General features: G+C 43.5%; 1 protein-coding gene across 2 annotated transcripts in view; it reads left to right on the top strand.

Annotated features, from left to right (window-relative positions):
- The window catches only part of LOC117346511 (alpha-1,4-N-acetylglucosaminyltransferase-like), a 274,220-nt gene that overhangs the window by 19,680 nt on the left and 227,366 nt on the right, over positions 1 to 27,174 (top strand). The window contains exon 1 of one of the 2 annotated variants that reach the window (XM_033916243.1): positions 13,781 to 13,841. The exons of the other annotated variant lie outside the window; for it this stretch is intronic. The gene's annotated coding sequence lies outside the window, so the exon portion shown is untranslated. Of the gene's footprint in view, positions 1 to 13,780; positions 13,842 to 27,174 lie in introns of those variants that run through there. 2 annotated transcript variants of the gene reach the window in all.

The raw sequence follows: 27,174 nt of genomic DNA, 5'->3' as shown, positions 1-27,174 counted from the left end.
TCAAATTACAGATGTAGTCCTTTTCAGAATTTTTTAATTTAGACAAATAACTTCTAAATTTAGACAAAGAACTTCTTTTTAGCATGGAATATAAGTTCCAGAAATCATATTTTTCGTTTACATACATTTCTAAATATATATATAAACATTTTATAACATAGCCAAAAACTTCAAATGCAAAACCACTTATCTGTTTCAGGAGAAACCGCATTTGAAGTGCTAAACACTTCATGGCCCTTATCACAAAAGGAGGAGGAGGGGTACGCCCCTCTCCTGCTTTAAATAACTGACAGTTTAAACTTCACTAATACATTTGGACAGACAGAACTCATAAAAAACCCCGGGATACTGCAGGACTTGGGAATCAGATGAAGGGAAGAATTTGGCAAGGTCTGAAGCAAGGATGGTGCTGAATAGAGTGGGGCTATTTTTAAAGCCCTGGGGTAGACGAGTCCAGGTTACTTAGGAGGTTTGTCCAGTGGAAGGGTTTTCCCATTAGAATGCAAAAATTGGCTGACTGGAAGAGGAACTGACAGCAAAAGAAGGCATAAAAACCTGACGGGTTATGTCCTCTTCGAGGGGGCCAGCCCACACCAAATATCGGCCATTCTAACTGGCACAGACAAATAAGGGTTGATTTGTTAAGTATAATCAAAGACAAATCCCTTATTAAAATTAGCTAACATATCAAAGGATCCCCACAGGTAGACAGACATCCCCCCATTGTGCAATGGAGGACAAAAACACTTCCCTGAATTCCTGGCCCCGCCCATCTCCGGACTAGGGAAACGCAGTACTAACAGGTCCACACTCGCTTCTTCCTCAAGGACGTCTCAGACACTCTCAAACACACAAAACACAACAGATTTCAGTTCAGTTACTCAACCAGAAAATAACAGTTCCTAGAATCCCTTTCCCACAACTTTTCAGCGACAGATCACGTGGCTTACTAGGCAGGAGACGAGAGACAGGATAGGGATGATCAATCCCCACTTACCAGATAGTGGCCACTCCAGGTACAGATACAGATACAGATTCTTGTACTTTAAACTGAGACTAGATAAGTCAGTTGAAGCGGTCCAACGTCCTGAGGTCTGCTAACCCCCCAAAAGGAAGGCAGCCGGCTAAGCAGACACATCAGCCGTAGGACCAGAAACAAGTGACCAATCGAGTAACCAGTGGTCAAGAGACCTTCAAGTCCCTGTTCGGAAGCCAAATGAAAGGTCACTTGGACACACAAAGTCAGAGGCGTGAAGAAAGTACAAGTTTTATTCACAGCATGCATGCTGGACCCCTGAGCTCCAAGCTGGCTCAGAAGTGCCGAAACCAGGAAGTTACAGAGATATTTATTCATTTTTCTGGCTATACAACTGAATTCTAGAAAAAGCTTTTCACGTGTTACTTTTCTTAACACTCATTGGTTCTAAGCTCACACTAGCAGGTCACTAGCAGGACACTTATCTAACTCTTGCAGTTAAATGTACAGAAGGGCAGGGTACATCATGGCTCAAACTCTTATCTATTCAGCTTACAATGTGGTAAGGTAGGGACATACATTTTAGGCAGATGAAGTCAATAGATTGTACACTTTCTTCAGCTATGTAGACCAGAGCAATATTTTAAACAACAGTTAACCATTTCATGACCCTACAGATCCAGTGAATTGTGCAATCTCATTTGAATATTTTGCGGGTCTACCCCTGCTTTGCTAACACCCGGTTTCTGTTTGCGTTTGGAAGAAATACCATCCTCTCTGATTTACTGAGCCCTATTGAATTGAAGCCTCTGGATGACGGTGCTTTGGTGACCCTAGTTGGGCACCTGAGATGTGGCAGATGCACAATATGTCAAGTAATGATGAAAGTACAGGCTTTTGTGCACCCTAAGACTTTGCAGTTTTTTCCTCCTGTCAAACTATTGGGGTGGTGTATGTCATTCAATGCCCCTGTGGTCTTTTGTACGTGGAGCAGACTTCTAAAGCCTTTAAGACTCGCCTGCATGACCATCGTTCCTGTCTGTCCACTAAGCAGATGGATGAACCCTTGGTTGCACATTGCATTAAATTTAAACATGACTTTTTCTCCCTGAGATGTTGGGTGCTGGAGTACTGACTTTAACCTGTCAGAAGTGGGAATTGGCAATGGTTGCTCCATCAGAAGGAACAACGATGGATCTTTCATCTGCAAACTGTGGAGTCGGGAGGTTTGAATGCTCGGGTGGAATGGTCCACCTTTTTTTGAGTTTTGCTTGGTTTTTTTGAAGCTTGTTTGAAGCTTATTGGGGGCTGGTCTTTGGACTTCCTACTTAGCCTCCTATTGGCTGGATGGGGTGGAGGTATTGCTTATCTTCCTTCTCACTGCTTATTTGTTTAGGCCTTGGGGGGTGGAGCCTTCTCAGTATTTTTCACCAGCTGACTTTCTTTATCCCCGAGGCCATTTGCAGTGATTGCAGTAGCAGTGATATCTTTGAATGTGGCTTTTGCAAGACTCCTGAAGCAGCCTTGGCAAAACAAGGAAGTTCCCTGTCAGGTTCCTGTAGTGAAGACCCCGTTTCAAGTTCTGCTGTCCTGCATGTGCATGTTCGTTTGGGGGATCGTGGCACGAGAGGCATGAAATGACTGGCAGCTAAGTAACTGTTTTTTTTGCCATCTCATGCGCTGAGTTGAATCTGTACCTGTTAGTGATTTTTGAACTTTCCCTGCATTTTCCAAGACTTTTTGGATGTTTCAATCTCCAAATGGGGAGTGGCTACCGCTGATACTTGATTCGGTGAACATTTTGATTCAGAAAAACAGAACCCATATGAGAGAAAGTGGAGTTTTTTGAGCTCATGAAGCTGAACGGAAACTTTTTCTCCACTTTCTTTTTCTTTTCTGGTTCTCTTGTGCTCTTTTTCCTTTTGTTTCTGTTTTGAATTTAGTGTGTGATTGCGGTGGTGTATTTCCTCTATTTTGTGAGTGATTATTCGACAGTACTGAGTGGAATTGTAGGGAGTTCTATAGATATATTTGTTTATAGAGTATGAGTTTTGTTTATAGTATTGCCCATTTTTCCAGCTTTCCTAATCTCTGAAAACATTTCTTCATCTGTCTGCTCATTTTGTCCCAGGGGAGCGTAATATAACCCTACCTTTATATTCCTTCCCTTCACCCATGGAATTTCTATCCATCCCTCTTTAACATATAGTGCATCCCCCCCTCCAATTTGATCTACTCTATCCTTGCAATATAACTTGTACCCAGGTAACACAGTGTCCCACTGATTGTCCTCCTTCCACCAGGTCTCTGAGATGCCTATTATATCTATCTCATCATTCAGTGCTATATACTCTAAATCTCCTATTTTATTTTTTAGACTTCTAGCATTTGTATACAGACACTTCAAACCGTGTTTTTTCCTTGCAACTACAATCTGCTGAGAAGACAGGGAAAATTTGAGTCTTTTAATCTGCCTTCCTCTTAAACCCTCCTGGCTTTCTTTCACCATTGTTGCAACTGCTCTACCTGGACTCCCTAAATATACTGTTTCAATAGAATCCTCCAAGGATACCTCACACTGAGCCATCTGCTCCTGGGCGACTGTCGGCTTTCCCTCACATCTCAGTTTAAAAGCTGCTCTATCTCCTTTTTAAACGTTAGCGCCAACAGCCTGGTTCCATCCCGGTTAAGGTGGAGTCCGTCCTTTTGGAACAAGCTCCCCCTTTCCCAGAAGGTTGCCCAGTTCCTAACAAACCTAAATCCCTTATCCCTGTACCATCGTCTCAAACATGCATTGAGATTTTGGAGCTCTACCTGCCTCCTGGGTCCTGCGCGTGGAACTTGGAGCATTTTTGCAACCCAGGAGGATCTGGATTTCAGCTTTCTACCTAAGAGCCTATATTTGGCTTCCAGAACCTCCCTCCCACATTTTGCCTAGCACTGATATCAAACTCACTGGTCTGTAGTTTCACAGATCACTCCTGGAACTATTTTAAAAACTTGTATTATGTTGGCCAGTTTTCAATTTCAGGTAGATGATTTTAACAATAGATTACAGATTAGTAATAGTAGATCTGTGTAGTAGTATGAGCGAAGGTTTGGGCATTGAGCTTCTATAACACAGCTACTCTAGGGGTAACAATAAACAAAAACACTTTATTTCCACAAAATGTACAGAAGTCTGTTACTCCATAGGTACAGTATATTAGAACGAAAATCTCTTGGGCTACATAGAGAGCCATTTTCAATAGGATGTCTAAGTCCAACTTTGGAAATTTGGTACAAGATGTTCAAAGTCGGATGCAAAGAAACGGTCATTTTCGAACGGGATGTCCAAATAATTTTTTTTTTTTTTTTTAAGTTGCCTACTTGGATGTCTTGGCCCCCAGGTCATCTAACTTGATTTGCCATTTTCGACCACAAAAACATCCAAATTAGAAATGTCCAACTCGGCACCATTTAGACATGGGAGGGGCCAGCATTGTAATGGACTGGCCACATAGACATGCTAACATAGAAGTAAGAACATAAGAATAGCCTTACTGGGACTTGGGAGATTTTTTTTTGGGGGGTTTGGAATGTCTTGCAAGGATACACATAGTGGCAGTCTGTGTGAATTAAGCTGCTGAATGTAGAGGTAGGCCATTCTTAAAAAAACCCCTAATTTTGGATGTTTTTTTTGAGAATGGACATTTCCCTGCTGCGTACTTTCTGCACCTAGAGACTTAGACCAAAAGGGGACTTATACATTTCTTTTGATTATGCCCCTACAAGGCAAGTCTCTTTCAGTTGAAAGGAAATTCTGGAATGAGGGAACATAGGATGAATGTGAAAGGGAATATATTCAAAAGTAACCTCAGAAAATACTTTTTCATGGAAAGGGTGGTGAATGTTTGGAATGGCCTCTCGATGTAAATGGTAGGAACAAAAGTGAATCAGAATTCAAGAAAGCTTGGGACAAATATGTTGGATCTCTAAGGGAGAGGAGGGGATAGTAGATGACATGATTATGCAGACTCGACAGGCCATATGGTCTTTATCTGCTTTCATTGTTCTCTTTTTCTGTGTTTCTATGCATTGGTTAGAAACTAAAATCAGAAGTCTTAATTATAGGTAGATAAGTTAGGTGCTCAGATTATCTATATTTTTTTGATGTACCCTACTTTTCAGTTTTAATTAATTTAATCCATTCATGGATATTATGTATTTCAGAGAGATTTTGCATAACATATTAATATATTAGATAACAGCAGATAAAGGCCTGTGTAGTGCATCCAATTTGCCTAACAAGATAGACTTGTGATGTGCAATGTATCTGCCCAGCACTGGCTTTGCATCTCAATTACTAGTGTTGGCATATAATCAAGCTAAACTGGTTTGGTTCCATTTCTTCCAATCAGGATTCCTTTGTGGTTAACCCACCTATTTTGAGATACTTTAAATGTTCCTTAGCTATAATGTTCCTTATTTTTGATATGGAACGTAATGCTAAAAGGTGAGGACAAACAGGTGAGGCTTGCTGAAAACAGATTGCAATTGATGGCAAATTTTAGCATCTAAGAGACAGCGAGATAAGGAGAGGACTTTGGATGAGGCTACAATAAATTTTGTCCAGAAAGGGTAAGATGATTTTTCTTAACCTATGAAAATTTTTTAATGTTTACAAAAAAACTCAAATCAAGCCATATTGGGGGTCATTTTAGTAGCCTTGTGGTTGTTTTGTATGTGTAATTTTGAGCCATGTCCAAGCAATATTAATGAATACATGGCAGAATACAAGCTTACACGGCAGAATAAAATATTCAGCACCATCCCAATAAACCATGTTTCTCTTTGTGTTCAGTAATTTTGTTCTTATAATAGCCTCATAAGAACATAAGAATAGCCTTACTGGGTCAGACCAATGGTCCATCCAGCCCAGTAGACCGTTCTCACGGTGGCCAATCCAGGTCACCAGTACCTGGCCAAAACCCAAGGAGTAGCAATATTCCAAACTACCAATACAGGGCAAGCAGTGGCTTCCCCCATGTCTTTCTCAATAACAGACTCAGTGGCGTACCTAGGGGGGGGCGGGCCGCCTCGGGTACCAGCCCTGAGGGGGTGTTCCCGGCCTTGCCGCTCAGTCCCCCCCCACGCCCGAAGGACCGCTCGCCCCACTGACCTTCCAGCACACCTATGAAGCAGCCCGCAGCAGGATCGCGACGTCAGCAATCCCTCAGCTGCTTGGGCGCTGCTTCCTGCGCCGCGGTCCCGTCCCTCCTCTGACGTCAGAGGAGGGGGCGGGACCGCAGCGCAGGAAGCAGCTCCTAAGCAGCGCAAAGATAGCTGACGTCGCGATCCTGCTGCGGCTGCTTCATAGGTAGTGCGGGGAGGCCAGGGGGGCGAATGGTCCTTCGGGGTGGGTCGGGGCATCAGGCCTTCAGGGTGGGGCGGGCGGGCGGGCAGGCAGACTTTCAAGGGGGAGGGGGGTGACAGGCAGGCAGGCAGGCCTTCAAGGGGGGGGTGCAGGTCTTCGGGGGGGGTGCAGACCTTCAAGGAGGTGCAGGCCTTCAAGGGGGGGACAGGCAGGCAGGCCTTCAAGGGGGGACAGGCCTACAAGGGGGGGGGACAGGCCTACAAGGGGGTGCAGGCCTACAAGGGGGGGGACAGGCCTTCAAGGGGGGACAGGCCTTCAGGGGGGGGTGCATGCCTTCAGGGGGGGGGCCGACCTTCAAGGGGGTGCAGGCCTTTGGGGGGGGGCCAACCTTCAAGGGGGGGGGCAGGCCTTCAAGGGGGGGGACAGGCCTTCAAGGGGGGACAAGCAGGCAGGCCTTCAAGGGGGGGACAGGCCTACAAGGGGGTGGAACAGGCCTTCAAGGGGGTGCAGGCCTTTGGGGGGGTGCCAACCTTCAAGGGGGGGACAGGCCTTCAAGGGGGGACAAGCAGGCAGGCCTTCAAGGGGGGGTCAGGCCTTCAAGGGGGGGACAGGCCTACAAGGGGGTGGGTCAGGCAGACCTTTAAGGGGGGACAGGCCTACAAGGGGGTGGGACAGGCAGACCTTTAAGGGGGGACAGGCCTTCAAGGGGGGACAAGCAGGCAGGCCTTCAAGGGGGGGTCAGGCCTTCAAGGGGGGGGGACAGGCCTTCGGGGGTGCAGGCCTTCGGGGTGGGTGCAGGCCTTCAGGGTGGGTGCAGGCATTCGGGGTGGGTGCAGGCCTTCGGGATGGGTGCAGGCCTTCAGGGGGGGACAGACCTTCGGGTGGGGGGTACAATCCTTCGGGGAGGGTGCAGGCCTTCAGGGGTGGGGTTTAGGCCTTCAGAGGGGGACAGACCTTCGGGTGGGAGGTAAAGTCCTTCGGGGGGGTGCAGGTCTTCAGGGGTGGGGTGTAGCCCTTCGGAGGGGGGACAGACCTTCGGGGGAGGGGGGTCCTGGTGTAAAAGTACACAGAGGGAGAGAGGGAAGGGGGGGGTTCAAAGATACGTGCATATGCCAGACTTTGGGGGTTAGAAATAATGGGTCTAAAAACAGAGGAGTGGGAGAGAGATGGTGCATAATGGGATTTAGGGAGGGAAAGAACAGAAAGGGAGAGAACTTGGAAACAGGAGATGGTGTGGAGGGGGGATAGAGATACTGGATAGGAGGATAGTTGGGAACAGAAAGGGAGAGATGGTGGATGGTGGTGGGGAGTTGAGAAAAGGTGAATCTGTGGATGGAGACAAAAAAAAGGAAAGATGCCAGATCTCCGGGAGAGGGAAGGGAAACGGAAGGGGAGAACAGAGATGGCAGACGGATGGTTAGCACGGAGAAAGGAGACCCTGGCAAGCAAGACAACAAGAGCCTGGGACCAACAAGATTTGAATATTGATCAGAGAACAAAAGGTAGAAAAAAATAATTTTATTTTCTGTTTTGTGATTACAATATGTTAGATTTGAAAAGTGTACATGAGACAGCTTGAAATGGGAACTTTTCTATTTTTGTGAATGGCAAGGCTGAGTTCAGTTAAAATATATGCTTTATAAGAAAATATAATAATGTGTTTTATAAAGTTTATAAGCATTGCTGGCATACTCGGTGAGGTGTTCCTAGTGTTGGTGGTGGTGGTAGCATGTCAGTGTGTTGAGAGGAAGAGGTAGTCTGGGAAATTCTGCTGAGCAAACTCTGGGCCCATTTCCACCCCCAGTTAGTCCACTCCACTCAACTGGTTCACACACTGAGTGGGTCTTTGGGTGTTATTTCTGGGTAGTTGTTTTAGAATCTCTTCCAGTGGTTTGTCAGTATCTCCTTCTGGTCCAAGGAAGGAAACTTTGTCAACCTTAGCATTGACCTTCAGAATATGTTTGTAACAGCGCTGCTTGTGTGGCATTAGGCTATGTAGTAATCGAAAGAAAAAAACAGACCTTTGCACATTTTTGCACTATATGGTGGGTGTATGAGGAGATTCATTTCCTGCACAGTTAAGTCCATGTGAAGTTACCTTGTGCTGTATTTGACATCTAGCAAGGTCTCTGTTTGGAAGGAAAGATCTAAGCTTAAAAATGAAGTGGCCAGAAGTTATGTTAAAAGTAGATAGCGTAGCTGGTTTTAAGAAAGTTTGGACAAATTCCTGGAGGAAAAGTCCATTGTCTGTTATTAAGACATGGGGGAAGCGTCTGCTTGCCCTGGATTGGTGCACTCAGCAGCAACAAATACTAGTTTTGGCTGGCTCTTTCCCCGCATTTCTCCTCTCTTCCCCACGATTTAATATCCAGTTCAGGCAGTAAGTAAATGCATCGGCAGGGGGGGTCTGGTAAGTCTTGGGGGCTGGGGATGGAAGGTGAGAATCAGTTCTGTAGGCTATCAGAAATTTGCTTAATTATCTACTCACACAGAAAAGCAGTAAAGTCAATAGGTTCTCTGAGTGGGAACAACCTGTTTGATCTTGCACTCTTGTGATTGACCAATTGTTTATCACTGTTTAATTTATCACATTGATTAATTTGAGCACACCTGAGGTGTCCTATGATGGTGTGCACTGCAGGCAGAGGAGCCTTATTGTGTAAAGCACTGGAGAATTCTCTCCTCTCGCTTACCTCTCACGCTGAGGACACCCTGCTTCAGTATAATCATTTATATGATTTATCTTATAAACATTATTACGTGGTCTTTTCCTCAAGTGCTGAGACATCAGGTTGTTCCCACTTGGAGAACCTATTGACTTTTACTGCTTTTCTGTGTGGCTTTAACATTTTTGCTATTCAGTATACCTAAACTATTATTCAGTAGAAAAAATTTGGTTTGTTAAATCAAATCCTGTGTGGACATTGGACTTCTATGAGTGAATGTTCTGCTTGATTGAACAAACTAAATTTTTTCTACTGAATAATAGTCTAGGTACAATGAAAGTAAATAGCAAAAATGTTTGAGTAGATAATTAAGGAAATCTTTTTCATATTGCTTGCTTATGGACTGGGAAAAAAGACTGTTCAAGCAAATGTCTCCAGAACTGCTTTAATGGAAAAATGTGATTTTTTTTTTTTAAAGTACTTTGTGAAATTTATTGTTGTTGTGAAATTTATTGTTATACTTTGTTTAAACTTAAAAAGCGGTGTCATTAACAGTGAATCTAATCGAAAAATCGATTCAACAGGGTGAATCGAATCGAATGAAATATTTTTCTCTGAATCGGGCAGCACTATTGGCTACCATGAGAATGGGCTACTGGGCATGATGGACCATTGGTGTGACCCAGTTAGGCTATTCTTATGTTATGTTCTCATCTGTAGGGGCCTGTGTTTTCACTTCTTATTTTAATGTATTTTTTTCCTGGGAACTTATCAGTGTTTTTTTATAATGGGAACAAAAATGGAAGAGAATTAATGTGTGTGAAATGGGGGGGTAACTAATTTCTTCAGCTAAATAATTCAATCCACTTCAAACAGACATAGGAGAACTCACGCACCATTCACACACCCTCCAACCAAAAACGTCAAAAGAAAAAAACTGTTCGACAACCTCCTAGCCATTCGAGCTGCAACACTTGACCCCCAACTCTACAACCTATTGACCTCGACCACAAACTACAAAACCTTAAAAAAAGAAATAAAAACCCTTCTATTCAAAAAACACATAAAACCAAACTAACATAATCAGAACTGTCCCAAGCATCACCTGCAACTACTCCATATGTACTTCTGATGTCATGACAATTCAGACATAATTTATGTTATGTTATGTTTGGAATAATGGTTACATAAATGAGGTTCAATGAAAGAAAATTTTCACTGCCTGTTTCTATTCTGACCATTTATTCCATTTCATGGTTATTGCAAAAAAAAAAAAAAAAAAAATTTACATGAGGGGGGGGGGGGGGGGGGGGTGTCAAAAAATGATGGGCCGGGCCCGGGTGCCACATACCCTAGGTACGCCACTGAACAGACTATTTACCTTTCCTCCAGGAAATTGTCCAAACCTTTCTTAAAACCAGCTATGCTATCCGCTCTTACCACATCCTCTGAAAACGCATTCCAGAGCTTAACTATTCTCTAAGTGAAAAAAAATTTCTTCCTATTGGTTTTACAAGTATTTCCCTGTAACTTCATTGAGTGTCCCCTAGACTTTGTAATTTTTGACGGATTGAAAAATCAATCCACTTATACCCATTCTACTTCACTCAGGATTCTGGAGGTATGAGGGTGACCTCCAGAGCAACATGTGGCCGGCAGTCTCTGAGGCCTATATCCCTTGTTCAGGTATGCCTCCTTGACAATGCAGATGATTGCGGAGAGGGGCTTCAGAGAATGAGCACTCAGTATGCTACCAGCGCCGATATCAACTGGAGAGATATTCATTGATCTCACCATTACCTCCCGTTCCTCCATTATAGCTTTTTAGCTTCTGATAGTCACCTACACATTTCAGGATATCTGGTATTTCTTACAAGGCAGCTGTCATACCTGTGCTACTGACTTTTTTGTTTGGGGGGGGGCTGCCACTTACGTCCAGCTCAGTGGCGGTGTCTGGTGCACCGGATGAGGGCTGGGTTCTCACAGTGGACCCTGCGCCACCTGCGCCTCAGGGACTCGAGGTCCTGGTACACACCATAACGCCTGGAAGAAAGATATGGTGGAGAATAGGGTCAGATGACAGTCCTTTTCAAACATATGCAGCATTATGAGGGCACTGAGCACATCACATCTGTCTGTATATTCTGATGAGGTAGGGACATATCCAGATATTAAACATCTGCCTGCCAAAATATTGTTATCCTTCATTATCTATCTATGTTTCCTTTATATATATATATATATATCTATTTTTATGCAACACAGAATAAGCAAGCAGGTCCTTGACAGATGGGGGTGGGAGCAATAGGTGACAGGTTTAGTGACTAGGACACACTGGCTACATAGTGATAGGTACTGGGGGGGGGGGGTTCTTACCTATGCAGGGTGTCCCGTATTCTGACCCAGGCCCTCATGGCGATGTTGCGGGGTGGTCTCCTGCCATTGTGGCCAAAGACCCGTGCCTCATACTGGAGGCAGAGCTCCACTAGCGACTCTGTCTCCACTAGGGAGTAGTTGGGCTCCCTTCGCTCCACCATCACACCCGCACGCACTCACAGAAGCTCTCACACACACACACTCACACACCCTCTCCCACACTCACCCTGTTGGCCACACACTCTTCCTGGCACGCCCTTCCTCACTACACTATCTCTCACTCCCACAATCACTCACACTGTCTCTCCTGTCTGTGTCCCTTACAATCTCTCTCACTTGCTCTCACACACACACTCACAGAAATACTCTCCAAACACTCAATCCCACTCAGTAATCGATCTATCTAACCTCTCCACCAACTAACACCTAACTATCTCCTCCCTCCTTCCACAACGCCTACTACACCCACAAGGGTCACACTTCCACGTGGTAGTTTATATATGGGCATGCAGGACATTGTTGGGGACAGTGTGACATCAGTGGGACATGTGCCAGGACAACTAATAGATAAAGAACGCTATACGACTAGCAAGTCATCTAGCAGAATGCTGCAAAAAATAGTTGTACGTCCTGTTTGGACGAGTGACATTTTGGTAGGTAAAGTTGGACGCTTCGGTATAGCGCATGTGGACATGTTTATGTTGGACGTGTTACGTGCCGATAATCGACCGGCATGGACGTCTTTCGATTATCGACACATTTCCCTGGATGTCTTATGCTGCCGACCCATAGAGATTTTATACGACTTGTTGATTATGCCCCTCCACGTTACTCAGCATTTTATATTCTGCTCTTTTCACTGTTTTTCAGCATTATATCTGCTTAATTTCTCTTCTCCTCCACCCTGTTTAGTAGATCTGTGTAGTAGTATGAGCGAAGGTTTGGGCATTGAGCTTCCATAACACAGCTACTCTAGGGGTAACAATAAACAAAAACACTTTATTTCCACAAAATGTACAGAAGTCTGTTACTCCATAGGTACAGTATATTAGAACGAAAATCTCTTGGGCTACATAGAGAGCCATTTTCAATAGGATGTCTAAGTCCAACTTTGGAAATTTGGTACAAGATGTTCAAAGTCGGATGCAAAGAAACGGTCATTTTCGAACGGGATGTCCAAATAATTTTTTTTTTTTTAAGTTGCCTACTTGGATGTCTTGGCCCCCAGGTCATCTAACTTGATTTGCCATTTTCGACCACAAAAACATCCAAATTAGAAATGTCCAACTTAGCACCATTTAGACATGGGAGGGGCCAGCATTGTAATGGACTGGCCACATAGACATGCTAACATAGAAGTAAGAACATAAGAATAGCCTTACTGGGACTTGGGAGATTTTTTTTGGGGGGGTTTGGAATGTCTTGCAAGGATACACATAGTGGCAGTCTGTGTGAATTAAGCTGCTGAATGTAGAGGTAGGCCATTCTTAAAAAAACCCTAATTTTGGATGTTTTTTTTGAGAATGGACATTTCCCTGCTGTGTACTTTCTGCACCTAGAGACTTAGGCCAAAAGGGGACTTATACATTTCTTTTGATTATGCCCCTACAAGGCAAGTCTCTTTCAGTTGAAAGGAAATTCTGGAATGAGGGAACATAGGATGAATGTGAAAGGGAATATATTCAAAAGTAACCTCAGAAAATACTTTTTCATGGAAAGGGTGGTGAATGTTTGGAATGGCCTCTCGATGTAAATGGTAGGAACAAAAGTGAATCAGAATTCAAGAAAGCTTGGGACAAATATGTTGGATCTCTAAGGGAGAGGAGGGGATAGTAGATGACATGATTATGCAGACTCGACAGGCCATATGGTCTTTATCTGCTTTCATTGTTCTCTTTTTCTGTGTTTCTATGCATTGGTTAGAAACTAAAATCAGAAGTCTTAATTATAGGTAGATAAGTTAGGTGCTCAGATTATCTATATTTTTTTGATGTACCCTACTTTTCAGTTTTAATTAATTTAATCCATTCATGGATATTATGTATTTCAGAGAGATTTTGCATAACATATTAATATATTAGATAACAGCAGATAAAGGCCTGTGTAGTGCATCCAATTTGTCTAACAAGATAGACTTGTGATGTGCAATGTATCTGCCCAGCACTGGCTTTGCATCTCAATTACTAGTGTTGGCATATAATTACTAGTGTTGGTATATAATCAAGCTAAACTGGTTTTGGTTCCATTTCTTCCAATCAGGATTCCTTTGTGGTTAACCCACCTATTTTGAGATACTTAGCTACAATGTTCCTTATTTTTGATATGGAACGTAATGCTAAAAGGTGAGGACAAACAGGTGAGGCTTGCTGAAAACAGATTGCAATTGATGGCAAATTTTAGTATCTAAGAGACAGCGAGATAAGGAGAGGACTTTGGATGAGGCTACAATAAATTTTGTCCAGAAAGGGTAAGATGATTTTTCTTAACCTATGAAAATTTTTTAATGTTTACAAAAAAACTCAAATCAAGCCATATTGGGGGTCATTTTAGTAGCCTTGTGGTTGTTTTGTATGTGTAATTTTGAGCCATGTCCAAGCAATATTAATGAATACATGGCAGAATACAAGCTTACACGGCAGAATAAAATATTCAGCACCATCCCAATAAACCATGTTTCTCTTTGTGTTCAGTAATTTTGTTCTTATAATAGCCTTATAAGAACATAAGAATAGCCTTACTGGGTCAGACCAATGGTCCATCCAGCCCAGTAGACCGTTCTCACGGTGGCCAATCCAGGTCACCAGTACCTGGCCAAAACCCAAGGAGTAGCAATATTCCAAACTACCAATACAGGGCAAGCAGTGGCTTCCCCCATGTCTTTCTCAATAACAGACTATTTACCTTTCCTCCAGGAAATTGTCCAAACCTTTCTTAAAACCAGCTATGCTATCCGCTCTTACCACATCCTCTGACAACGCATTCCAGAGCTTAACTATTTTCTAAGTGAAAAAAAATTTCTTCCTATTGGTTTTACAAGTATTTCCCTGTAACTTCATTGAGTGTCCCCTAGACTTTGTAATTTTTGACGGATTGAAAAATCAATCCACTTATACCCATTCTACTTCACTCAGGATTCTGGAGGTATGAGGGTGACCTCCAGAGCAACATGTGGCCGGCAGCCTCTGAGGCCTATATCCCTTGTTCAGGTATGCCTCCTTGACAATGCAGATGATTGCGGAGAGGGGCTTCAGAGAATGAGCACTCAGTATGCTACCAGCGCCGATATCAACTGGAGAGATATTCATTGATCTCACCATTACCTCCCGTTCCTCCATTATAGCTTTTTAGCTTCTGATAGTCACCTACACATTTCAGGATATCTGGTATTTCTTACAAGGCAGCTGTCATACCTGTGCTACTGACTTTTTTGTTTGGGGGGGGCTGCCACTTACGTCCAGCTCAGAGGCGGTGTCTGGTGCACCGGATGAGGGCTGGGTTCTCACAGTGGACCCTGCGCCACCTGCGCCTCAGGGACTCGAGGTCCCGGTACACACCATAACGCCTGGAAGAAAGATATGGTGGAGAATAGGGTCAGATGACAGTCCTTTTCAAACATATGCAGCATTATGAGGGCACTGAGCACATCACATCTGTCTGTATATTCTGATGAGGTAGGGACATATCCAGATATTAAACATCTGCCTGCCAAAATATTGTTATCCTTCATTATCTATCTATGTTTCCTTTATATATATATATATATATATATTTTTATGCAACACAGAATAAGCAAGCAGGTCCTTGACAGATGGGGGCGGGAGCAATAGGTGACAGGTTTAGTGACTAGGACACACTGGCTACATAGTGATAGGTACTGGGGGGGGGGGGTTCTCACCTATGCAGGGTGTCCCGTATTCTGACCCAGGCCCTCATGGCGACGTTGCGGGGTGGTCTCCTGCCATTGTGGCCAAAGACCCGTGCCTCATACTGGAGGCAGAGCTCCACTAGCGACTCTGTCTCCACTAGGGAGTAGTTGGGCTCCCTTCGCTCCACCATCACACCCGCACGCACTCACAGAAGCTCTCACACACACACACTCACACCCCCTCTCCCACACTCACCCTGTTGGCCACACACTCTTCCTGGCACGCCCTTCCTCACTACACTATCTCTCACTCCCACAATCACTCACACTGTCTCTCCTGTCTGTGTCCCTTACAATCTCTCTCACTTGCTCTCACACACACACTCACAGAAATACTCTCCAAACACTCAATCCCACTCAGTAATCGATCTATCTAACCTCTCCACCAACTAACACCTAACTATCTCCTCCCTCCTTCCACAACGCCTACTACACCCACAAGGGTCACACTTCCACGTGGTAGTTTATATATGGGCATGCAGGACATTGTTGGGGACAGTGTGACATCAGTGGGACATGTGCCAGGACAACTAATAGATAAAGAACGCTATACGACTAGCAAGTCATCTAGCAGAACGCTGCAAAAAATAGTTGTACGTCCTGTTTGGACGAGTGACATTTTGGTAGGTAAAGTTGGACGCTTCGGTATAGCGCATGTGGACATGTTTATGTTGGACGTGTTACGTGCCGATAATCGACCGGCATGGACGTCTTTCGATTATCGACACATTTCCCTGGATGTCTTATGCTGCCGACCCATAGAGATTTTATACGACTTGTTGATTATGCCCCTCCACGTTACTCAGCATTTTATATTCTGCTCTTTTCACTGTTTTTCAGCATTATATCTGCTTAATTTCTCTTCTCCTCCACCCTGTTTCTTACTTAAAAAACAATCCCCCCCCCAAAACCCCTTCTCTTTCCTTTGTTAAATCTTATTTCCTCTTTCTCTTCATAGGAATAAGGGTAAGACTTGTCCCACCAACTAGAGAGTTGCGTGGGGACAGAAGTCCTACCCGTCCCCGCCAAAATCCCACCTGTCTCCGTGAGGAATCCCCTCCATCCCCACCCATCCCCGCGAGGAATCCCCTCCGTTCCCGCCCGTCCCTATAAACTTCAGAAATAGTTATTTCATTTAATTATGCTATTGAATTAAAGGCTCTGGTAGAGATCCATTTACAAATAAGCAAAGAGACTTTATTAATTTGGAAATATTAATTGGGAAGAATACATACTTTGTAAACGGGTTTCTAACAGAACCTTTAATGTAAATATAAAATATAAATACTCAGCTGATGAGAACCCCCAAGCTGTCAGCTGAGGACTTCCTTTGCAGTTGGCCGGGGATCCCTTTTGCCAAGCTTGGCAGGCAGCAATAGCATCCCTGAGTCACAGATGCTGGCACCTCAGTGGCTCAAGGATGCTGCCAGTGACTGCTGTGCTTGGTGGAGGGGAGTTCTGGCCGTCTCTAGAGGAGGTCCTCTGTTGGCGGTGCTTGGGGATCCCCACCAGTCACAGCAAGGGTCAGCAAGTACTTCAACACTGTAGAAATAAAACCAGAAATGCATTTCCTTTTCTTTTGAACACAAGACATCTGCTATATACATTTCCCCAAACTAACATATTTTAGTCAATAAATTCCGTTTTTTATCTTTGTTGTCTGGAGACTTATTTTTCCATAAAGTTGGTCCCAGTTTCTTTTTTCCGCTTTCCCATCTTCTGTAAATTATTCTGTTGCTGTCCATTGGTTCCTCCTACCATGGTCCAGCATTTATCCCTTTCTCATCTTTCGTGCCTGCCCACCAGCCCCATGCCCAACATTTCTCCTTCTATCACCCCTCTCCAGCACCATGCCACATCTCTCCCTCCATTCCCTTCACCACTATGTCCAACATTTCTCCCTCTTGCATCCATTTCAATCTGTCCCACTGTTCCCTTTCCACCACAATATTTCTCCCTCTCATCTGTACCTCACTCCCTCCCTTGACCAAAAATTCTTCTTTCTTCCATTCCCGTGTACACAACCATCTCTTTCCCTCCCTTCCTCTCTCCCAAGTTCATGCCCTCTGTGTCCAAAAACACATTCCCTCCCCCACCTCAGCATCTCTTTCCCTCCCTTCCTCTCTCCTAAGTTCATGCCTTCTGTGTCCAATAACGCACTCCCTCCCCCACCTCAACATCTCTTTCCCTCCCTTCCTCCATCCTCTTTCCCAAGTTCATACCTTGTGTCCAAAAATGCACTCCCTCCCCCACCTCAGCATCTCTTTCCCTCCCTTCCTCCATCCTCTTTCCCAAGTTCATGCCTTGTGTCCAAAAACGAACTCCCTCCGCATCTCAGCATCTCTTTCCCAACTTCATGCCTTGTGTCCAAAAACGCACTCCCTCTCCCCTTTTGTGTTCCGCATCCCAGCCCTCATCTGCAAGCAAATTACCAGCAAAATGGAGCTCGAGCCACGAGGCTCATCTTCTATTTCCTGCCTGCACTGTCCCAGCACACATAGCCGACCAGAGTTTTCCCCCCAATGATAATATTAGGATCTTTAAAGATTGTGTGTTTAAAGAGCTTGAACAGCATAGACTCAAAAAAATTTTTCATCATCACAATTTAAAGAGAGAAGAGAAGACAGCTTTGTCAGATTTATGTCAAGACAAGAATATCATTATTCGTAAAGCTGACAAGGGTGGAGCCATAGTAGTACAGAACAGGTTAGACTACAAAAGAGAAATTGAGAATCAGTTGTTGGATATAAATGTTTACCATGTCACTAGTCTAGACCCCACTAAACGTTTGATGAACAAAATCAATAAAATTGTAGAAGAAGGATTAAAAGATGGATTTTTGACAGAAAGAGACAAAAAATATTTACTAAACAATCATCCAATCACTCCCACTTTTTATACACTACTGAAAATACATAAAAATAAAAAGAACCCCCCTGGATGCCCGATTATGTCCTCAAAAAGATCAGTTTTGGAACCTTTATCCTGTTTTGTGAACTATTTCCTGAACCCTATGGTTGAAAGTAGTCCTTCCTACATCAGGGACACCACTCACGTACTTAATCTGTTAGCCGATATTCCTGAAGTAGATTTTCCTTTTATTTTGGTTTCTTTCGATGTAACATCTCTTTATACCTCAATACCACAGCTTGAAGCATTAGGGGTTGTAAAATAATTCTTAGAGAAAAGGGAAAGACCCCACCTTATACCTACAGAGTTCCTGATGAAACTAACAACCATAGCTATGAAAGAAAACTACTTTCTGTTTGATGATAAATTTTACATCCAAAAAAAAGGGGTGGCGATGGGTGTGACTTTCGCTCCCTCTGTAGCCAATTTGTACATGGCAAAATTTGAAAATGACTGGATAAGTAAATCTCCTTTCATTCAGTACGTTTACCTTTGGCGCAGATTTATTGATGATGTGATTATGTTGTGGAAGGGTTCAGAGGACAGTTTAAAGAGTTTCACAGTTTGGTTAAATTCCTGTGATGAGAATTTGAATTTCACCATGACTTACTCTAGAATCAAATTAAATTTCCTAGATTTAGAGATTCAACAAGATCAGCCAATGTTCACAACAGAAATTTACATGAAGGATACTGATAGAAACACCATGTTGTCATACGACAGCAACCATTCGGTTAAGTTAAAAAATAGCCTCCCATATTCTCAATTTATCAGATTGAGAAGGAACTGTTCAGATATACATAAATTTAAGAAACAGGGTAAAATCTTAGAACAGAAATTATTGGATAGAGGCTATCCGAAGAAAATTGTGAGGAAGGCATTTAAAAGGGCTAAGTATTGTAACTGAGATTGGCTTTTGCTGAAAACCAATAAGGAACCTATAGAAAACGACACAGTAACTTGTGTGTTGAGACAGAACACTTTAAGTGGTTTGATATCTAGTTCACTACACAAATTATCACCATTCACCCAGCAATGCAACATCTTAATCTGAGAATAGCATACTCTAGAGGTAAAAACTTGAAAGAGATACTAAGAACTGGTGAGAATAGATGTATGCAGAAACAAAATAGTTCTCTAGTAGGTTTTTTAAAATGCCTTGCATGCAATATCTGTGATATTTGTGTACAGACTAAATCATGGAAAAACCCTGGTGATAACAAGGAATACAACATTACCCATTTTTTGAACTGTAAATCTATTTTCGTGGTGTATGTTATCTGTTGCCCCTGCAACAAATTGTATGTAGGGATGACCACCAGAGCGTTCAGGACAAGGATGCTGGAGCATAAATCTAATATTAAATGCTCTAAAGCTACTGAACCTTTGGAGGAACATTGCATTAGACATCAGCATAAATTTGAACAACTGCGATGTTGGGCTATTGATCATGTTAAACCTGATAAAAGAGGTGGTGATAGGAAGAGAAACCTGTTATAGAGGGAAACGAAATGGACATTTCTATTGAACTCTGTAGAACCTCATGGTTTGAATGGGTATATTGATTGGAAACCTTTTATATAATGTTCGTTTATGTTTTCATCATTTTCTGGAACAAGATACTACTTTCTCCAGCATGCCAGATTAGTTAGCTGTGATTTTTTGATTGTAAATCTTCTGGTAAAAAAACAGGTAGTTTTAGTAGTTTGACATTCTAATGGTTTATAAGGGTGCACTGACCTTTTTAATTGTGTGTATGTGGAACACGATTTTGAGGTGAATGAGGTTTTGAATGTTTGATACTTTATTGGTATGACTGCACGTATTTTAGGACTTGTGCGCATGGGTAAGAAAGATCTTTACCACGGCTGTGCTGTAAAGTGAAGAATCTATACACAGCGCATGCGCTGGTTGGTATAAATGGAACAGTTTTTGCATGCTTTTTGTGTAGCTGCTCCTGCCCTGAGAGTGAGAGGACGTATGAATGAGGTTGGTACAAACTGTTTTATTAGAATTTATGTTTGGTTTCATGCGACACGTGCGTAGAAGCGGACTCCGACAAAGCCAAACTACTATTATTCAACCTCTAAAGAATGAATACTTCTGCTCAGTCTTTACCTGCGAGGCTCCTGGGCATGGACCTCAGCTGGAAGCAAAACCAAGCGTGTAAGACCCATTTCAGAACTTTGAGTTCACACCAGCTGACGTTTACAGCGAACTGGCAAGACTCAAGGTGAGCAAAGCCATGGGACCAGACAAATTGCACCCAAGAGTGCTCAGAGAGCTGTGCGGAGTCCTGGCAGAGCCATTAGTCATGCTCTTCAATCTCTCCCTACGTACGGGGAGAGTCCCCCTGGACTGGAAAACAGCTAATGTCGTTCCTCTGCACAAAAAGGGTTGCAGAGCAGAGGCTGCGAATTACAGACCAGTAAGTCTCATATCGATAGTGTGTAAACTCATGGAAACACTACTTAAACGTAAGTTAGACATGATCTTGGAGGAGGGGAATCTGAGGGATCCCAATCAACATGGATTCACTAGGGGTAGGTCATGCCAATCCAATCTCATCGGCTTCTTTGATTGGGTAACAAGGAAGTTGGACTCCGGGGAGTCTCTGGACATAGTGTACTTGGATTTTAGTAAAGCTTTTGACAGTGTCCCACACCGCAGGCTTTTAAGCAAAATGAAATCAATGGGGATAGGTGAGACACTAACTATATGGGTCAATGATTGGCTGAGTGGTAGACTTCAGAGGGTGGTGGTCAACGGCACCTTCTCTGAAACATCAGAAGTGACCAGCGGAGTCCCGCAGGGCTCAGTCCTGGGTCCACTCCTTTTTAACATATTCATAAGGGACTTGACACGAGGGCTTCAGGGTAAAGTAACATTATTCGCCGATGACACCAAAATATGCAATACAGTAAGGGAAAATAATTTGCAGGATTGTATGACGCAGGACCTGCTTATGTTGGAGAGCTGGTCCTCAACATGGCAGCTGGGCTTCAACGCTAAGAAATGTAAGGTCATGCACCTCGGTAGCAGGAATCCGTGCAAAACTTACACCTTAAATCACAGGTGTCAAAGTCGGTCCTCGAGGGCCAGAATCCAGTCGGGTCTTCAGGATTTCCCCAATGAATCTGCATGAGATCTATTTGCATGCACTGCTTTCAATGCATATTCATTGGGGAAATCCAGAAAACCCGACTGGATTCCGGCCCTCGAGGAGGGACTTTGACACCCCTGCCTTAAATGGAGAAACATTGGCTAGGACGACAGTAGAACGAGACTTGGGAGTGATCATCAGTGCAGACAAGAAGGTTGCAAAACAGGTGGAGAAAGCATCATCCAAGGCAAGACAAATGATGGGATGTATCAATAGAAGTTTCGTAAGCAGGAAACCTGAGGTCATAATGCCACTGTACAGAACCATGGTGAGACCTCATCTGGAGTACTGTGTGCAGTTCTGGAGACCACATTACCGCAAAGATGTGCTTAGAGTCGAGTCGGTTCAGCGGATGGCCACTAGGAATATCTTGGGGCTCAAGGGTCTCTCGTATGAAGAGAGACTGAACAAATTGCAGCTCTACACTCTGGAGGAACGCAGGGAGAGGGGAGACATGATTGAGACGTTTAAATACATCATGGGTCGTGTCGAGGTGGAAGATGACATCTTCCTACTCAGGGGACCCTCGGCCACAAGAGGGCATCCACTCAAACTCAGAGGAGGGAAATTTAAGGGTGATACCAGGAAGTATTTCTTCACGGAAAGAGTGGTGGGTCACTGGAATAAGCTTCCGGAGCAGGTGGCCAAGGCCACCAGCGTGCTTTACTTTAAGAATAAATGGGACATAAGAACATAAGAACATAAGAAGTTGCCTCCACTGAGTCAGACCAGAGGTCCATCTCACCCAGCGGTCCGCTCCCGCGGTGGCCCACCAGGTCCGTGACCTGTGAAGTGGTTTTTGCCCACTTTTATAACCTACCTCTAGTTCTATCTGTACCCTTCAATCCCCCTATCCTCTAGGAACTTATCCAAACCTTCCTTGAACCCCTGTAAAGTGCTCTGGCCTATCACCTCCTCCGGAAGCATGTTCCATGTGTCCACCACCCTTTGGGTAAAAAAGAACTTTCTAGCATTTGTTCTAAACCTGTCCCCTTTCAATTTCTCCGAGTGACCCCTAGTGGTTGTGGGTCCCCACAGTTTGAAGAATCTGTCCTTATCTACTCTCTCTATGCCCTTTAGGATTTTGAAGGTTTCTATCATGTCCCCTCTAAGTCTCCTCTTTTCCAGGGAGAACAGCCCCAGCATTTTTAACCTGTCAGCGTATGCAAAATTTTCCATACCTCTTATCAGTTTAGTCGCTCTTCTCTGGACTCCCTCGAGTACCGCCATGTCCTTCTTGAGGTACGGCGACCAGTACTGGACACAGTACTCCAGGTGCGGGCGCACCATTGCGCGATACAGCGGCATAATGACTTCCTTCGTCCTGGTTGTGATACCCTTTTTGATGATGCCCAGCATTCTGTTTGCTTTCTTTGAGGCTGTCGCACACTGCGCCGATGGTTTCAATGTTGTGTCCACCATCACCCCCAGGTCTCTTTCAAGATTGCTCACCCCTAGCAATATTCCCCCCATTTTGTAGCTGAACATCGGGTTCTTTTTCCCTACATGCATGACCTTGCATTTCTCTACGTTAAAACTCATTTGCCACTTTTTTGCCCATTCTTCCAGTCTCGTTAGGTCCCTTTGCAGGTCTTCACAGTCTTCTGTGCTTCTAACCCTGCTGCAGAGTTTGGTGTCATCAGAAAATTTGATAACCTCACATTTCATCCCCGTCTCCAGGTCATCAATAAATATATTGAACAGGAGAGGTCCCAGCACCGACCCCTGTGGAACTCCGCTCGTGACCCATTGCCAGTCTGAGTATTGGCCCTTTACTCCAACCCTCTGTTTCCTGCCTGCCAACCAGTGTTTGATCCATCGGTAGATATCCCCTTGCACCCCGTGGTTCCACAGCTTTTTAAGTAGCCGTTCGTGAGGTACCTTGTCGAAGGCTTTTTGGAAGTCAAGGTAGATGATGTCTATGGATTCCCCCTTATCCATCTGGCTGTTTATTCCCTCAAAGAAATACAGCAAGTTCGTGAGGCACGACCTTCCCTTGCAGAAGCCATGCTGGCTCGCCTTCAGTTGTCCATTGTTTTCTATGTGTTCGCAGATTGTGTCCTTAACCAGTGCTTCCATCATCTTTCCCAGAACCGAGGTCAAGCTCACAGGCCTGTAGTTTCCCGGGTCACCCCTTGATCCCTTCTTAAAGATGGGCGTGACATTTGCTATTTTCCAGTCCTCTGGGATCTCCCCAGTTTTTAAGGAGAGGTTACATATTTGGCAAAGTGTTTCTGCTATTTCGTTTCTCAGTTCTTTTAGTACCCTTGGGTGGATGCCGTCTGGGCCCGGTGATTTGTCACTCTTCAGTCTGTCTATCTGTTTGAGGACATCCTCTATGCTTACCTCTAGTTGTACCAGCCTTTCATCATGGTCTCCGGTTATAATCTCCTATGTGGGATCTCTACAGAGGCCTAGTAAGGCACTCAGACTTGATGGGGTGGGTCAGTAGAGTGGGCAGACTTGATGGGCTATAGCCCTTTTCTGCCGTCATCTTTCTATGTTTCTATGCTTGGTTGTGCACGGTATACCGATATCTCTGGCCGGGAAGTTTTGGTAGTTGAAGAGGGTAAACTTTGTTTGTTCAGCAGAGATTTACTATCACGAATATGCATGAGTTTACGCTTTAGTGGTTACGCAATTGTTTAATGATTTTTGTTAAATTTATAAAGCGTCTTTTAGATAACATGTGTGTAAGAAGCTGAAAACACTCACTAGTGTCTTTCCATTGGTTTTGTGTGAATGAGATGATGTTGTTTAGCGTTAATTATCCTATATATCTTTCACAAGGTTCCGAATTGACTGAACCATTGCTTTATTTAAGTTTTTAGGCTTTTGTAAATGGAATGATTTTTAGTAAATGAAATGGCACTCACTTGCACTTTTGTTAAATTTTAATGTTTTGACATGTTTGCACCTTAATGAGAAAGAACATGTTTAAGATTGTATTGTGTTATTAATTTGGGTGTGAATATGTGAGTTGTATATTGATAATTGTGTGCTGCTATACATCTGGCATATCATGTATTAACATCTAGAGGTGACAACTGTGTGTTGCTGTACATCTGGTATATCATGCATTAATATTTAGAATGATTTTTTGAATTGGTAATATAAATGGAAGATGAATAATTTGTTAATCAATTCAATAACTAACAATATTGTTATTCAGTAATCAATTTGTTTAACTTAAGGATAAGCTATGTTTTTTGAATATGTAATATGATTAGAGGTTGAATAATTGTTTAATTAACCTATTAACCAATTAAATTATTTATTTATTAATTAATTGAGTTATTTTTTTGATAGATCAGATGTGGACAGTCATTTTAATGATCAATTAAATGTTAATTAATTGCAATCATTATCTATTCATCAATTAGCGTAGTGAGTGTTGTGACAGATCAGATGTGGCAGTCATTACAATGACCAACACATTGTTTTTCTGAATTGGTAATATGATGAGTAAATATTCTATTTGTTTTTATAAACTTAAAGATATAGTTATTATAATGAGTGTAAGAATAATTTGAGACTCAACATTAATTGTTTGATGGTATCGAATAGTTAATTTGTTGTTTTCATTAGTATCAAGTATTGCATTTATTAAAATGAGTTACTCAGTATATTTTGAGAATTTTCTTATGTATTTATTAATGATTTACATTTGAAGCTATTACACAGTTTTTAGGGTAACATAATATAAATGTAATAAAAGTTTTTTCCATATTTATATTGTATAGTTCTCCCCTTGGAATCCTTGAAAAAGCCTTTCGAGGCGAAACGGGTCCCGTCGGGCCTTAAAGTTGGGGCAAGCAATATGTGAATACAATAAAGATAAAGATTAAGAATTACTACAGTTGTTTGTGTGGATTTTTGAAAGAAAAGAAACTCTTCAGTGAAAGTTTTGGAAGATTTACCCCTGATGAGTGAGGAATTGTTTTGCTGCAACATTACTGATTACCTCACCACTCGTCTTCATCATCCTTGTCAATCAGAATAGGCCCAGGAGTCTTAGGCCCCTCCTGTGGGTGGGGCCTTAGGCACACGGGCCCAACTCAATCGTATAGGGGGTGGTGGGCAAGAGGCCAGGAGGGCTTGGACTCCCTCCTGGCCTAAACGTAATGGGGGGTGCCAACGATCGCTGGGGCAAGAGGGCTTGGGCTCCCTCTTGCCTCGAACATAATCGGGGGGTGCCGCGGGTGCCACGGGGCAAGAGGGCTTGGGCTCCCTCTTGCCCCGATGCTGTTGGGAAGTTGGGGAGTCGGGGGGGGGGGGGGGCGGGCAAGAGGGCTTGGGCTCCCTCTTGCTCCAATGCTGTCAGGGAGTCGGCGGGGCAAGAGGGCTTGGGCTCCCTCTTGCCCCGAACGTAATCAGGGGGTGCCGCGGGGCAAGAGGGCTTGGGCTCCCTCTTGCCCTGAACATAGTTGGGGGGTTGGGGTGCCGCGGGCCAGGAGGGCTTGGGCTCCCTCCTGCCCGGATCATTATAAGGTGGGGGGGATTCTGTAACCGGTGTTGTTTTTGACAGACACCAGTTACAGAATCCAGCTTTTAGGCGAAGGACTGGTTCTTCCTTCGCTTAAAAGCCCTTGTGTTGGACATTTGGGGCTTAGGCGTTTTTTGGTTCATTATGGTGTATAAGTGTAGACGTCGTGGGGGTCTGGGTGTTTAAACAGCTGAATGTAGAGGCAGGCCATTATCAAAAAAAGGACTTTTTTTTGGTTATGGACATTTTCCCTGCTTCTGCTTTCAATGTTTAAGGCCTTAGGCCAAAAAGGGACTTAGACAGTTTTTTTGATTATGCCCCTCCATGTTTCTAGGCATTTAAACTAGAAGGAGGGGGTGGTGTATGAATGAAGGACAATTATAGAGACCACCCCCGGCAAAAGAAAAGATATGATAGTAGTAAAGATTGCAACATAAACAATATCAGCAACTCATTTCTTAGTATTGCAGCAGAAAGTGAAACGAAACAAAAATCCATACGAAAAAGGAGATTACTACTGAAAAATAGCTGGAAAGCGATGACCACAAATGCTCACAGTCTAAGTAACAAAGTTCATGATCTGCAAGCCCTGATGTTAGAGGCAGATCTAGATATTGTCGCTATCATAGAGACATGGTTCAGTGAATCACATGGATGGGATGCAAACATACTGGGATATAATCTTTTTAGGAAGGACAGAGATGGTCAAAAAGTTGGAGGAGTAGCTCTCTATGTAAAGATCAATATCCAAGCGACCGAAATGCAAGGGACCTGGGGAGAGGAAGAAGCGATATGGATCGCTCTGAAAAGAGAAGATGGAACTTCTATCTACGTGGGTGTAGTTTACAGACCTCCGACTTAATCGCAGCAAATTGATAAGGATCTGATTGTGGATATCCAAAAGTTTGGAAGGAAACAGGAGGTTCTGCTGTTGGGAGATTTCAACCTGCCGGATGCGGACTGGAATGTTACGTTTGCGGAATCGGAAAGAAGTAGGGAGATTGTGGATACCTTTTAAGAAGTTCTGCTCAGACAAATAGTGACGGAACCCACAAGGGAAAAAGTGATATTGGATCTGGTCCTCACAAATGGAGAGAGTATCTCTAATGTTCGAGTGGGTGCTCACCTGGGAAGTAGCGATCATCAAACGGTTTGGTTTGATATAACACCTAAAGTGGAGAGCAGCCGCACGATACTTAAAGTCCTAGATTTCAAACGTACGGACTTTAATACAATGGGAGAGTACCTGAAAAAAGAGCTGTTAGAAAGACAGTGGTCTAAGCTGAAAGGAGTGATAAAAATGGCTACGGACCTTT

This window comes from Geotrypetes seraphini, chromosome 1 (genome assembly GCF_902459505.1).
Source record: "Geotrypetes seraphini chromosome 1, aGeoSer1.1, whole genome shotgun sequence".
NCBI lineage: Eukaryota > Metazoa > Chordata > Amphibia > Gymnophiona > Dermophiidae > Geotrypetes > Geotrypetes seraphini.
Note: the sequence above shows the minus strand (reverse complement) of the source record. Positions and strands in the feature narration are given on the sequence as shown.